We start from the raw sequence: 13,066 nt of genomic DNA, 5'->3' as shown, positions 1-13,066 counted from the left end.
TTCCGACTCTTGATTTCAGCTCAGATCATGATCTCACAGTTTATAGGATAAAGTCCTGAGTGGGGCTCTGAGCTGACAGGATGGAACCCGTTTGGGATTCTCCCTGTCCCTCCGCCCCTCCTTTGCTCGCTCATGCGTGTGTGCATATGCACTCTTCCTTCCTGTCTCTCAAAATAAATAATAAAAAAAAAAGATGAAAACGAACCCAATTTAAAATTTTTTAAATAGGCAATTTTAAAAATAGGCAAAACATCTGGGGGCACCTGGGTAGCTCAACTGGTTGAGTGTCTGGCTCTTTTTTTTTTTAATTCTTTTAATGTTTATTTTTGAGACAGAGACAGAGCACGAGTTGGGGAGGGGCGGAGAGAGAGAGGGAGACACAGAATCTGAAACAGGCTGCAGGCTCTGAGCTGTCAGCACAGAGCCAAACGCGGGGCTTGGAGCCACGAACTGTGAGATCATGACCTGAGCCGAAGTCGGATGCTCAACCGACTGAGCCACCCAGGCGCCCCTAGTGTCTGACTCTTGATTTCAACTCAGGTCATGATCTCATGGCGAGTTCAAACCCCACATTACACATCAGACTCCAAGCTGAGAGCACGGAGCTTGCTTAGGATTCTCTCTCTCCCCTTCTCTCTGCCCCTGCTTGCACACACGCGCACGCGCGCGCGCACACACACACACACACACACACACACTCTCTCTCTCTCTCTCTCTCTCTCTGTCTCTCAAAATAAATAAACTTAAAAAAAAAAAAGGTTATTACTACTTAAAGGGAAGCTTGGTTGTCCTCAGACCAGGAGGTAGGCAGTGCACAATCAACTTCAATTTTTGTTTGAAATTAGACTGGCAGGAATGAATTTTACCAGTGAATGATTCCAGCCAATGAAGTAAGACTCACTCATTGCTCCATTACCTGAAGCAGGCTTGACTGGGGATCCATCACTAAGGTGCAAGAACTGAGGTTACATGCCTTAAAGAAGGGCCTCCCCAGTATATAAGTCTTTTCAGTGTAGCCACTGGTAGCCACCTTAATATGAACTAGTCACCCAGCATACTCTGCTCTAACCTGCCAGGGAATTTGCCAACCCTGGCTTAAAGGGGAGTAAGAGGAAGAAGGCAAACACGGGAGCCTGGCAGATAAAGTTCAACAGCACTTTCTCTGGGGCCCATCAACACACCATGTAGGGGGAGGTCTCTGATTTTTAGGGGAGAAATGCTGTTTAAACCTGATTCTAAGCAAAACCTCATTGTCCAACAAAACACAAGGCCTGGTCCCGACTTCAACTGAAAAGCAGCTGCTGTCAGCACCAGTTGAGAAACAAGAACCTAGAGGCTGAGATAAGGGCTGGCTAGGGTCGAAGGACCACGGGGACAATGGGAAGCTTAAGGTTTTTTGTTCTTGTTTTTTCCTATAACCACTGTTACTCAAGAAGGGAACATGTTTTCTGTTAATCTTCTTGAAACTAGATGGGAATGTCAGATTTCAGTGAAGTCGTGCTAAGGACAATGGGAGCGGGGCTGAGATAAGAATGTATCAATCAGGGGTGCCTGGGTGGCTCAGTCTGCTAAGCATCCAACATCGGCTCAGGTCAGGATCTTGCAGTTGTGAGTTCCAGCACCAGGCTCTATGTCGGGCTCTATGCTGACAGCTCAGAGCCTGGAGCCTGCTTTGGATTCTTTGTCTCCCTCTCTCTCTGCCCCGCCCCTGCTCATGATGCGCGCTCGCTCTCTCTCTCTCTCTCTCTCTCTCTCTCAAAAATAAACATTCAAAAAAAAAAAAAACAACCAGAATGCCATCAATCATTTCAATCCTATTCCTCACTTAACCGACTCACCTTTAGAGACCTTATAGAATCAGAGGCAGTAAATAAGCTTCAAATGCACAAAAAGACTTCAGTAAAAAAAACATCCAGGCAGAAGGGGCTAAGTCCCTTTGGTATTCATGCAACACCAACACTCCCAACGTGCCCTGTGGCAATGATTTCACCCTGACCTCAGATCTTCACTCCCACTCACTCAATCCACCATCAAGTCTTTCCAGCTTCAAATGTATGCCCTTGGAGCCATCTATTCTCCAATTCTACCATTACCTTAGTCCACACCACTATCACTTCTCACCTGCTGGTTTTCCTGCTTCTAACTCTTATGCCTTCTTTATAATCAATTCTCCAGACTGTGGTCATGGTGCCCTTTTTAAAATGTAGCTTAGGGGCGCCTGTGTGGCTCGGTCGGTTAAGCGTCCGACCTTGGCTCAGGTCATGATCTCACGGTCCGTGAGTTCGAGCCCCGTGTCAGGCTCTGTGCTGACCGCTCAGAGCCTGGAGCCTGTTTCAGATTCTGTGTCTCCCTCTCTCTCTGCCCCTCCCCTGTTCATGCTCTGTCTCTCTCTGTCTCAAAAATAAATAAACGTTAAAAAAAATTTTTTTAAATAAAAATAAAAAAATAAAATGTAGCTTAAAGCCATCTGGTGGTTCCAAGGCCTACATGATCTGACTCCTGTATCTCTGACCCTATGAGAGCCATTCTTCCTCCTCACTAGATGTGTTCCCACCTGTGTTCCCAGAGGCTCCACTGTTCTCTCTGAAACACTCAGATCTTTAGAGGTCAGCAAATATCACCACCTCAAAAAGCCTGTCTACGCTGATGCAGTACCCCCGATCCTTCCCTATCACACTACCTCGTTTTAGTCTCACTCCTCCACTAACTGAAATAATTGGATGTTAATATTTCCTTGTAACTGCCTAAAGAAATAGTGGAAAAATAAATAGGAACTGATTTCTTTTTTTTAAAGTTTACCAATGGGGTGTGAGACTTACCTATCTTTTCCATCATTTTAATTTCTGGCTATAAAAATGAATCACGTAGTCAAAAACCATATTCCTTATTTTTAAAACAAAAACTTCAATTATTTATGCATTCCTTTGTTGTCTATTTTCCCTTCCAGAATGAAAGCTCTTTGAGAACTGGGACCTTGTTTACATAGTGTTATGACGAGCCCTGGAAATGTAATCGGGGCTCATTTAATATTTGCTGAATATTCAAATGTGTCTACAACAGCTAAAACCAGCACAGCCACGAGTGTACTCTCTTCAGGTCACACAGGTGCTCCTACCACCATCTCCTTGTGGCTACTTCTTTACTCAGTGCAGGAACCAGGCCACAGCCACACCCAACTCCTTCCCAGTGCCTTTTCTCCCCATGAAGCCCCCTCCAAAGTCCTCCAAGTTCCTCTTTTATCCCCTCCCTCACATCCAACCAATCTGCTCTTGCAATTTCAACTATTAGTTACAGAAGAGCCACTCTTCAGACCTGACCTCTCTCAAGCTTCATGTCCTCGTCACCAACTGTCCGTTCTACCTTTTCATCATGCGTCTCCAATCACTTCAATCCAGCTTGTTAAGCCAGCCCTGCTCACTTGTCCTTCAATTTCTTTCAGTGGAACTTTCTTTCTCTCAGTCACCTAAGAATATGTCAGTCACCTCGGACTTCATCCTTTCCCTTATTCTCCATGGCCAAACCAGTGATAAAATTTAAGAGATTCTCTTCCTTAGCAGGCTTCATTTCCCCACCCCTACCCCAGTTCTGGACCATTGCAATAACATCCAGACTGAAGTCTGTGTTTCCAGGGCCTGCCCTTCTGAATTCCATCCTCCAGGCAGCCTCCAGATTCACTTTGCTTGATTTTACTTCAATGGGTTACTCCTGATTCAAACATTTTCTAGGAGTCCTCATTAAATACCACAGTAGCCCAACAACCATCCGCATCAGAATAACATGGGGTGCAGATTCCCGAATCCCATCTTCAGAGAGGATTCGGTAGGACCAGGAATCTGTGCTTTTTTTTTTTTTTTTTTTTAAAGTAGGCTTCACATCCAGCCCAACACAGGGCTTGAACTCACGACCCCGAGATCAAATCCTTGAGCTGAGAGCACAAGTCAGAGGCTTAACCAACTGAGCCACCCAGGAATCTGCATTTTTAACATTCCAGATGATTCTCACATGAGTCAATAAATAAAATCCAGATTTCTCAGCTTGGATTTGAAAGGCTTATTTCCATTTCCTTCTACCTTGAACTGCCGTATGAACTGTGCTGGTCTTAACACTAAACTCCTGGAATAAACCTTCCAAACTTGTCTGCAGGCCTTTACTCCACTAAGCCTCTTCCTTCTGAATCCTTATATTTTATTTACCTTTTCCAGGCACAACTCAAGCCCCACTCTCTCCATAAATATCTCTTGCGTATTTATTCCTCTAACGTGATACTTTGCAAAGGCTACTCTCAACACTATTCTCTTTTCACCTGGATATACCTCACAAGCTCCATGATGGTCTTCATAGGGAATCCCGGTGTACCTATAACAAATGCAAATGCAAATGCAAAGCTAATCTGGCAGAAGGGGGCAGATCACTGCCCTAGTTTGACCTCCTCCTCAGCAATGCCTCCCACATCTCCTCCCCAAACAACCTCACCGGCACCAGGCTCCCTAGAACAAGGTTTCGAAAACCATGGACTTGGGGGTGATGGGTACATTCAATGTCACTCATACATCCACAAAGCTGTTAAAAATAGGTGAGCCTCAGGGGCGCCTGGGTGGCTCAGTCAGTTGAGCAGCCAGCTTCTGCTCAGGTCATGATCTCGCAGTCCGTATGTTCGAGCCCCGCGTCGGGGCTGGACAGCTCAGAGCCTGGAGCCTGCTTCGGATTCTGTGTCTCCCTCTCTCTCTGCCCCTCCCCCACTCATGCTCTGTCTCTGTCTCAGAAATAAATAAACATTAAAAAAATTAAAAAAAAATAGGTGAGCCTCAGTGGCTCAGTAGGTTACGCATCCAGCTCTTGATTTTGGCTCAGTTCATGATCTCACAGTTGATGTCCCCAGCCTGTCTGGGATTCTTTCTCTCCCTCCCTCTCTGCCCTTCCCCTGCACTCTCTCAAAATAAATAAACAAACATTAAAAAAAAAAAAAAGCTGTTAAAAATAAAACAAAAAAACTTGACTAAACGGATAAGAAAGGAGGATACGGGGCGCCTGCATGGCTCAGCCGGTTAAGCAACCGACTTCGGCTCAGATCATGATCTCATAGCTAGTGAGTTCTAGCCCCACGTCAGGCCCTGTGCTGACAGCTCAGAGCCTGGAGCCTGCTTCGGATTCTGTGTCTCCCTCTCTCTCCGCCCCTCCCCTGATCACACTCTGTCTCTCTCTCTCAAAAATAAATAAAAACATTAATTAATTTAAAAAATAAAAAGGATAAAGAACTGCAAAACATTCTTAAACAAAATGACTTCAAACATCCCTTTCTTTCTGTTTACAGAGCTAGCTTAGCCCAATATCTACCCCCTCCACCCACCCACCTCACCAAACGCAGGGCTCTTGCAGTAGATCCCCAACTGCCATCCAGGGCTGCAGCCTCTGCTCTTCTAGAGCAAGCAGTCTCAGGAAGCACACCAATCTGCTTTGTCATCTTTATCCGGCATCCACAAACTGCCCGTTTCATTCCGCCTTCCACGCTTTGAGATGTAATTTTGCCTCAAGTTTTCTCCTTAGTTGAGAGTGAGTGATGAGCAACCTACGCTAGAAAATCTATGGCTGTTGTTTCAAACCATCAAGTCTCCAGGGGCCAGGGCCAGGGCCAGACCAACTTGGACAAGGTATCAATTTCTACAGAAAGCAATTATTCATTACCCACTGATCAAATCACTCTCCTGTATTACAGAAGTGGGTGTGGCCCTTGGGACCTGCACTTCCCTTTTCCTCCTCCACCTAGGTTGTCTCTCACCGTCACCAGGGGGAACTCACGACATCAGAAATGGCTCAGAGTCTACAATTCGAAAGCTCTCTAATGAGACTGCTTTAATCGCTCAGTAGATATGTTAGAAGATAGAACTGTCTTATCTGGAACCAAGCTGAATGGGGAGGAATATAGGAATCAGACTCAATTTCTCTTATGAGATAAATCCCAAGCTATGTCTCCCTCAAAAAATGTGGAGGAGCAATGAACTTCCTGAAGGCCTCCTGAGAAAGGAAGGTCAATACCGTAGCCCTATGAGAAGGGAGGGCCAATACCACAAGTTAAGAAAGCCAGCTTTTACAGAACACAGTTCAGTAATGCAAAAGGAGTTGGCCAACCTGAGAGAAAAATCTAGCTTACAGCACCTAGAGCTGAGGGAGGTAAATCTACAAATTACTGAAGAGTGAAAACTGCTGGAGGCTTAACATAATTGGGTGACTAGCTCTCCTAAAGCCTTCGCTTTTATCACCAGAAAGCAACCTCTTTCCTCCTCCTGAGGGTGGACGGTGGTCCTCTGGGGATAGTCCACAGGTTCTGCTGCCGAAACTATTTTCCTAACAAAACTAAGATGGGATTCGCCTTTTTAACTGTGCTGGCCTTCCCACTGATGGTACAAAAGCAATGGTGGGTCAACATTTGGTGCCGAAGCAAGAAGGGAGACAATGGCACGCCAAGTTAGATCCTTCGCCACCACACGCTTCCTCACCACACAGTGAAAGAATGCCAGCTTTACCCAAGAATGTCCTTGATGGCAGAGTCAAAATTCTATTAAAGCTCAATTCTGGAGGGCATCTTTTTAATATTCTGTGTGACAAAACAAGAAGCACATATAAAACACCTATGTGGCATACAGAAGGTGATGGCTACCTCTAAGGAAAGCACTGTGCGTATGAATTGCAAAATTTTTCTGTGGAACATCATGCTCACTTGGAAGAATAAATGACACAAAAGCGATGGGTTATTCAGACTTTGGCATTTGGCAAACATTTTCTAGAAAATACAACAAAGTGAGACTGGCAACTCAAGAAAAAAACTGACAGTATTTGTTGCCAATGATAAAATTTGAGCTTCCAAGAGAAAATTAGAATTTTGGCAAAACTGTATCTGCCGCCATGAGCTTGACAGCTTCCCAACACTTAACCCTTTTTCTGATGAGAGTGTGGTGATATGATTTTTCTGACACTGTTAATAAAATGTGTCAACGTTTGGAAGAGCCACGTAACTCAGTGAAACCAGTATTTTCCAGATACCTATCACACAATGCTACAGAATCCTCTCTGGGTAAAAGACGCAGTCAAAATGAGAGACCAATGGATTTTAATGTAACAAAGTATGAAAAGTTCACTGGTATCATTTCAGATACCACACTGTAATAACTTTCATAAAACCATCCCTTGTTAACTTGTGTGTAACACCAAAGAAGAATATCCACAATTATCTGAAAAGGCTATTAAAAATACTCTTCCAACTAAATGTCCGTTTGAGGCTGGGTTTTCTTAATAATTCAACCAAAACAACAAATCTGACTGAACACAGAAAGAGATATGAAAATCCAGCTGTCTTCTATTAAGCCAGACATTAAAGAGATTTGAAAAAATGTCACTCTTCTAATCTTTTTGAAACAATATCATTTTTCATTTTAAAAATTCTACATTAACTTGTAATGGCTTTTTTATTTCTAAATGAATTAATATATATTTCAATTTCTAATACGGTAACTATCAAGATTATGTATCCCAATTAAAAAATATATTGAAGATCCCAAAGAGCTTTTGAAGTGTATAAAGAAGTCCTAAGAGTAGTAAGTCTGAGCACTCTGGTCTAGAATACCACTGTCTGTCCAGAACACCCCCGAGGGCTCCCAAGGACAAAGTTCTTTGTGGCACCTGGGTGGCTCAGTCGGTTAAGCATTCATTTCAGCTGAGGTCATGAACTCACGGCTGTGAGTTTAAGCCCCACATCGGGCTCTGGGCTGACAGCTCAGAGCCCGGAGCCTGCTTTGGATTCTGTCTCCCTCTTCTTCCCCTCCCCTGCTCGTGCTCTGTCTCTCTTAAAAATACATAAATAGGGGCGCCTGGGTGGCTCAGTCGGTTGAGCGGCCGACTTCAGCTCGGGTCATGATCTCATGGTCCGTGAGTTCGAGCCCCGCGTCGGGCTCTGTGCTGACCGCTCGGAGCCTGGAGCCTGTTTCAGATTCTGTGTCTCCCTCTCTCTGACCCTCCCCTGTTCATGCTCTGTCTCTCCCTGTCTCAAAAATAAATAAAAAAAAAAAAGGTTAAAAAAAAAAAACATAAATAAACATTTAAAAAATAAATAAAGTTTAATTCTAAAATTTTTCATCACAAGTTTAAACAAGTTTATTCTTCTGTTAAAAGGAGACAGAGGGGCACCTGGGTGGCTCAGTAGGTTAGCCTTCCAATTCTTGGCATAGCCTCGGGTCATGACCTCGCAGTTCATGGAATAGAGCTGGGTGCATCGGGCTCTGCGCTGACAGTAAGAAGACTGCTTGGGATTCTCTCTCAAAATAAATAACTAAACTTAAAAAAAAAAAAAAGGAGGTAGAAACTACTAAACATTTTATAAAAAGAACTAAGTTAACCGTAATTGGAATAAGCATTTCATGATTTAATAAAATAATTTTTAGCTATCTTATTGAATAACACACACCTAAATTAAAAGAAATCTCTTTAAAAGCTTTTCATCCAAGTTTGATCCTATAGCTTGAAAAACCCGTGGTCCCAAAAAACATTCTAATCACATTTAACTGTGGCGTTCTTCTGAATTCAGCATATCACAGACTTCACCCTAACACAAATCTGTATTAGGGGGAGAGGAAGCCTTCTGGGTTTTCAAAGTAATTTAATCACCAAAGGAGGCCTTCCTGAAATCAGTATTTCCAAATGCTTTGTTTGGCAACCCGAGGTTTTTACACTTGGGATAATACAGGGAAGTGCGAAGGATATAACATCCCTCCCCAGGCCCCCCTCCACCTGCCTTTTCTTGTAAAGTCAGTTTCAGAAGAGTTCATTTGAAAGCTGAGGATCTGGAAATGGAAGCCTTCTAAAGCTATATACGCAGGTGTATCCCTTGGTAGTCTTGGGCCCCAATTACCCTGCTTGAAAAACCACTGCTCTTGAGGATACTGTTCTCTTTAACAAAACATCCAAAGCCCTTTGTGATCTAACCCCTATTAATTTTCCTTTTCCTATTTGTCACTGGATAGCTACCTCCAAATGCACCTCAGGCGTGTCAAACTGCTTCCAGTTCTCTTTTTAGGCCTTGCTGTATTTTCTCTAAAGTTACTTTGTACCTGGAATGTGTTCTCACTTCTTTATTCCCAGAAAACACTTGATAACTTTTCAAGGTTCCATTCCACCAATCAATAAGCAGCTGGTTGCCTTCCGGGCACTAAGGGGGTGGGTTTTATGCAAACAGTGGCTCAATATTTACTGCAAGAAATGAAGGACGGGGGGAACACTGTCCCAAAGGGTCCCCCAGCTATTTGTTGATTAGCTAAACCAACAGATGATGAAGTTGTGATCTGCAGTATCTGGGGGAGCAAGGATTACTCAATAAAGGAGGAAGGATTCAAACATTTCCAACATCCAGAAAGAGAATGTGAAGACCAGGGAACGGGGATGGTATAATTTTCCGAGCAAGGCTGGGTTAAATATCTAACGTTCTATCGGAGCACACACCACACAGTATGGCAAATGCTAGTTTACTTGATGAAAATCTCTAGACTACAAGCTCCGCGAAGACATGCCTGCCTTGTTCACCATTCCCCCTTCCAGCGCCTTCCACAGTCCCTGGCTCATTAAATCTTTGTCGATATTTGTAAAACACTGTTGAATGAATGATTAAATAAAGGGATGGACAAATGAAGAGTTAACGTTTACAGGATCTCAAACCCTATTTGAAACTACAGTTTGGGAATAGTATCTCTCTACACCTACTGAAGGTGGGGAACTAAAAAAGTGGATATCCGTGTTCACTTCACCTATGAAGCCTGAGAGGTAGCTTGGGCTCACACACAGGCGAGGAGAATTTAAACCGCAGCGCGGCGGGAAAGAGGAGGCACGGAGGCCCAGGGTGAGGGGATGCTGCAGGGTCCGGGCGCCCAGAGGCGGGGCTGACTAAGTTCACGGGGCGTGGCGGAGGGGGAGAAGGGTCCCCAGGACGCGCGAAGACCCGGCCCGGTGGAAGGCCGCAGCCCCCTCGCCTACCCGGAGATGGAGAGCTGGCGGGCAGGAAGCAGGGCTGGGGCGGGAGCCGCCGGAGAGCTTGGGGACCCGCGCGAAAGAACCGGGGCAGAGGGAGGGGCAAGAGAGTCGGGCCGGCGGCGGGTCGTTCCCCCGGCTTCACCGCCACACTCACCTAGCAGACCGAGCTTCGCCCCGGCTCGGCGCCGGCTCCGCGCTGCTTCCTCCCTCGGCCTGCTGGGGCGAGCGGGCGGCCTCGGACGCCCCTAGCAACCACACACCACCACGCGACCCGCGCTCCCAGCCGCCGGCGCCGCGGCCGCCTGCCACGCACTGCGCGCGCCCCCAGCGGACGGACAGAGGGCCTGGAAGGGGCTATCTCGGCAGGGAGGGAGGAGGGCTGGCGCGCGGAATCTCGGGGGTTGTGGGACCTGGGAAGGCCGTCCGTCACCAGCCTCGCGCAAGCGCAGTCGCTTCAGTGCGCGTGAGACCCGGAGAGCAGAATTCTGGGAGTTGTAGTCCCGAGATTGAGTCCCTGAGAGACTATATTCTGGGATTCCAGGATTCTCCCCTTTTCTGGGCCCTGATTCCACCTCACCTCTATGGACTCACTTGGGCCGTGCCTTAATTCGCTCCTCTAAAATCAAGGAATTAAGGCTTTATTGAAGAATTTTCTTATTTCTCAGCAAAAGCCTTTTGAGTTTGACTCCAGTAAAGGACACGCGGCCACATCCCTTGTTTCCCTCCAACCCACTTTCCCCTAACTCCAGTCCACTCGGAGTACTATTACAACCTCCTGCTTTATGAGCTTCAGGTATGAACTTTAGGAAACACTGACTCCAATTCATTATCTCCCTAGGCAAGACAGACGGTGCCGGAGATGTCCTCAGTCCCAGATGACCCTAGACTTAATGGATTTGAAAATCGAAAGAGAGCTGGAGGGTGAAAAGATCTTTTCTAAACAGTAGGCTACAGAAATAAAGGGAACAATAAAAGGTGAGACTAACCTAATGAAAACAATCTGGACCAGAGCAAGGATGCGTAGTAAATCATTGATTTCAGCAACAGTATGACAGATGCTAAAACCATTAGAGGACTGATTGGGGGATCCCCTATAGATTTTAACCAATCTTAGATCGTGTATTGTGGGACAGCTATAATTATGTTTCCTAATGTGATGCAATTTAAACTACACAATATTTAGGAAGTAGTGAATTTTTGTCAAAAAATTGTTGAATCTGGGGTGCCTGGGTGGCTCAGTCGGTTGAGCATCAGACTCTCAATTTTGGCTCAGGTCATGATCTCATGTGTCATGAGATCAAGCCCAAGTCAGCACGGAGCCCACTTGGGATTCTCTTTCTCTGCCCCTCCCCTGCTCATGCTCTCTCTCTCAAAATAAATAAACATTTTTTAAAAAGTTAAATCTGAATCTAATCAAGCTTTTGTCTCCAACTTCCAGTAAAGAGAAATAATGACACTGCAAGAAAGCAATCCGACAAATCCAGAAGGTGGGCCAATGTACAGACAAATGACCTCATTTCTTCAACGACTTCAGAGTATTAAAAAAAGGTGTTCTAGATTGTAGGAGACTTAAGAGACATTATCAAATGCAATGAGTGGACCTTGTTTGGATCCTGAGTCAAACAAACCAACTGTAAAAGATATTTTTGAGACAGTGGAGAAATCTGAATATGGGCTGGAGACATTAAGAACAAAGACAGATGTTAGGAAACCATTATTGGGGTGCCTGGGTGGCTCTGTTGGTTAAGTGTCCTGCTTCAGATTCTGTGTGTGTCTCTCTCTCTCTGCCCCTCCCTGGCTTGTGCTTTCTCTCACTCTCTCTCTAAATAAACGTAAAAAAAAATTTTTTTAATGGAATGGGTAGAACCAGTGTGGCAAAATGTTTATAATAGCTGAATCTGTGAGATTAGAGTTTGGGAGCTTATTATGCTATTCTATTTTTATGTTTGAAAACGTTAACTTGCCTCTCCCACCAAAAGAGTTAAAGCAGACATGCACTCATACATACGCAAAATGAAACATGGGCACAAGCGCTCAAACCTTCCAGACGTTCTGTGAATTCCAGACACTTCTCACAGCACTCACTTCTAATCCTCTCAGCACTTTGTGCAATGATATAAAATGGTGTAAGATTGTTTATAGATTTTTAATCCCCTAGATTGTATGCTCACAAGGATGGAAATATGTTTTCTTATTATGCTTCCTCATAAAATGATTAACTATTGCTTTATGTGATAACCTAAAAAGTCTGTATATTTAATTTCTCTACATCAAGTGTTTTATATGCCAGACAAGCATGATATCTCTAGCTAGTATTTAATGAATTATTTGGGGCAGGGGGGAAGGAATAATTGTTTCCTAAAGAATACTTCTTTCCTGGGCGCCTGGGTGGCTCAGTCGGTTAAGCGTCCGACTTCAGTTTAGGTCATGATCTCACGGTTTGTGAGTTTGAGCTCTGTGTTGGGCTCTGTGCTAACAACTCAGAGCCTGGAACCTGCTCTGGATTCTGTGTCTCCCTCTTTCTCTGACCCTTCTCCGCTAGCACTCTGTGTGTGTCTCTCTCTCAAAAATAAATAAACATTAAAAAAATAAAAAGAATAATTCTTTCCCAAGGTAATTCTTCCTAGTTTATCTTTTAGGGGGGAAAAAAATCTAGATTTTAAAACACAATACTTATTTGTCTAAATCCAGACAAGTCTTAGTGAAGTATACTGTGGCTTTGTGTGTTTCTGTTTTTGTTTTTTAATTTTTTTTTCTTTTTTTTTTTTTGGAGAGAGCTCAAGTTGGGGAGAGGGGCAGAAGGAGAGAGAATCTCTCCCGCTCAGCACGGAGCCTGACAAGGGGCTCCATCCCATGACCCTGGGATCATGACCTAAGCCGACATCAGGTGCCCCAGCTGTGGCTTTGTTAAAAACAAAAACAGAAGTTCTGATCTGTTAAAGATAAACACCAAGGTAATATGGGTTACATTATATATTTCCCAAGATGTGTTTTAAAATACTTGAATAGAAAAAGAATAGATATGGTAGCTGTTGGAACAGTAATGGAATTCACT

The 13,066-nt window shown here is 44.5% G+C and overlaps 1 protein-coding gene across 2 annotated transcripts in view; it reads right to left on the bottom strand.

Moving 5' to 3' along the window:
- Positions 1-10,420, bottom strand: part of TTLL4 (tubulin tyrosine ligase like 4) — a 37,138-nt gene extending 26,718 nt beyond the window's left edge. For both annotated transcript variants that reach the window (XM_042950178.1, XM_042950179.1), the window contains exon 1: positions 10,166-10,420. The gene's annotated coding sequence lies outside the window, so the exon portion shown is untranslated. The remainder of the gene's footprint in view (positions 1-10,165) is intronic.
- Between the last annotated feature and the right edge of the window lie 2,646 nt (positions 10,421-13,066).

This window comes from Panthera leo, chromosome C1 (genome assembly GCF_018350215.1).
Source record: "Panthera leo isolate Ple1 chromosome C1, P.leo_Ple1_pat1.1, whole genome shotgun sequence".
In the NCBI taxonomy this organism is placed as follows: Eukaryota; Metazoa; Chordata; class Mammalia; order Carnivora; family Felidae; genus Panthera; species Panthera leo.
Note: the sequence above shows the minus strand (reverse complement) of the source record. Positions and strands in the feature narration are given on the sequence as shown.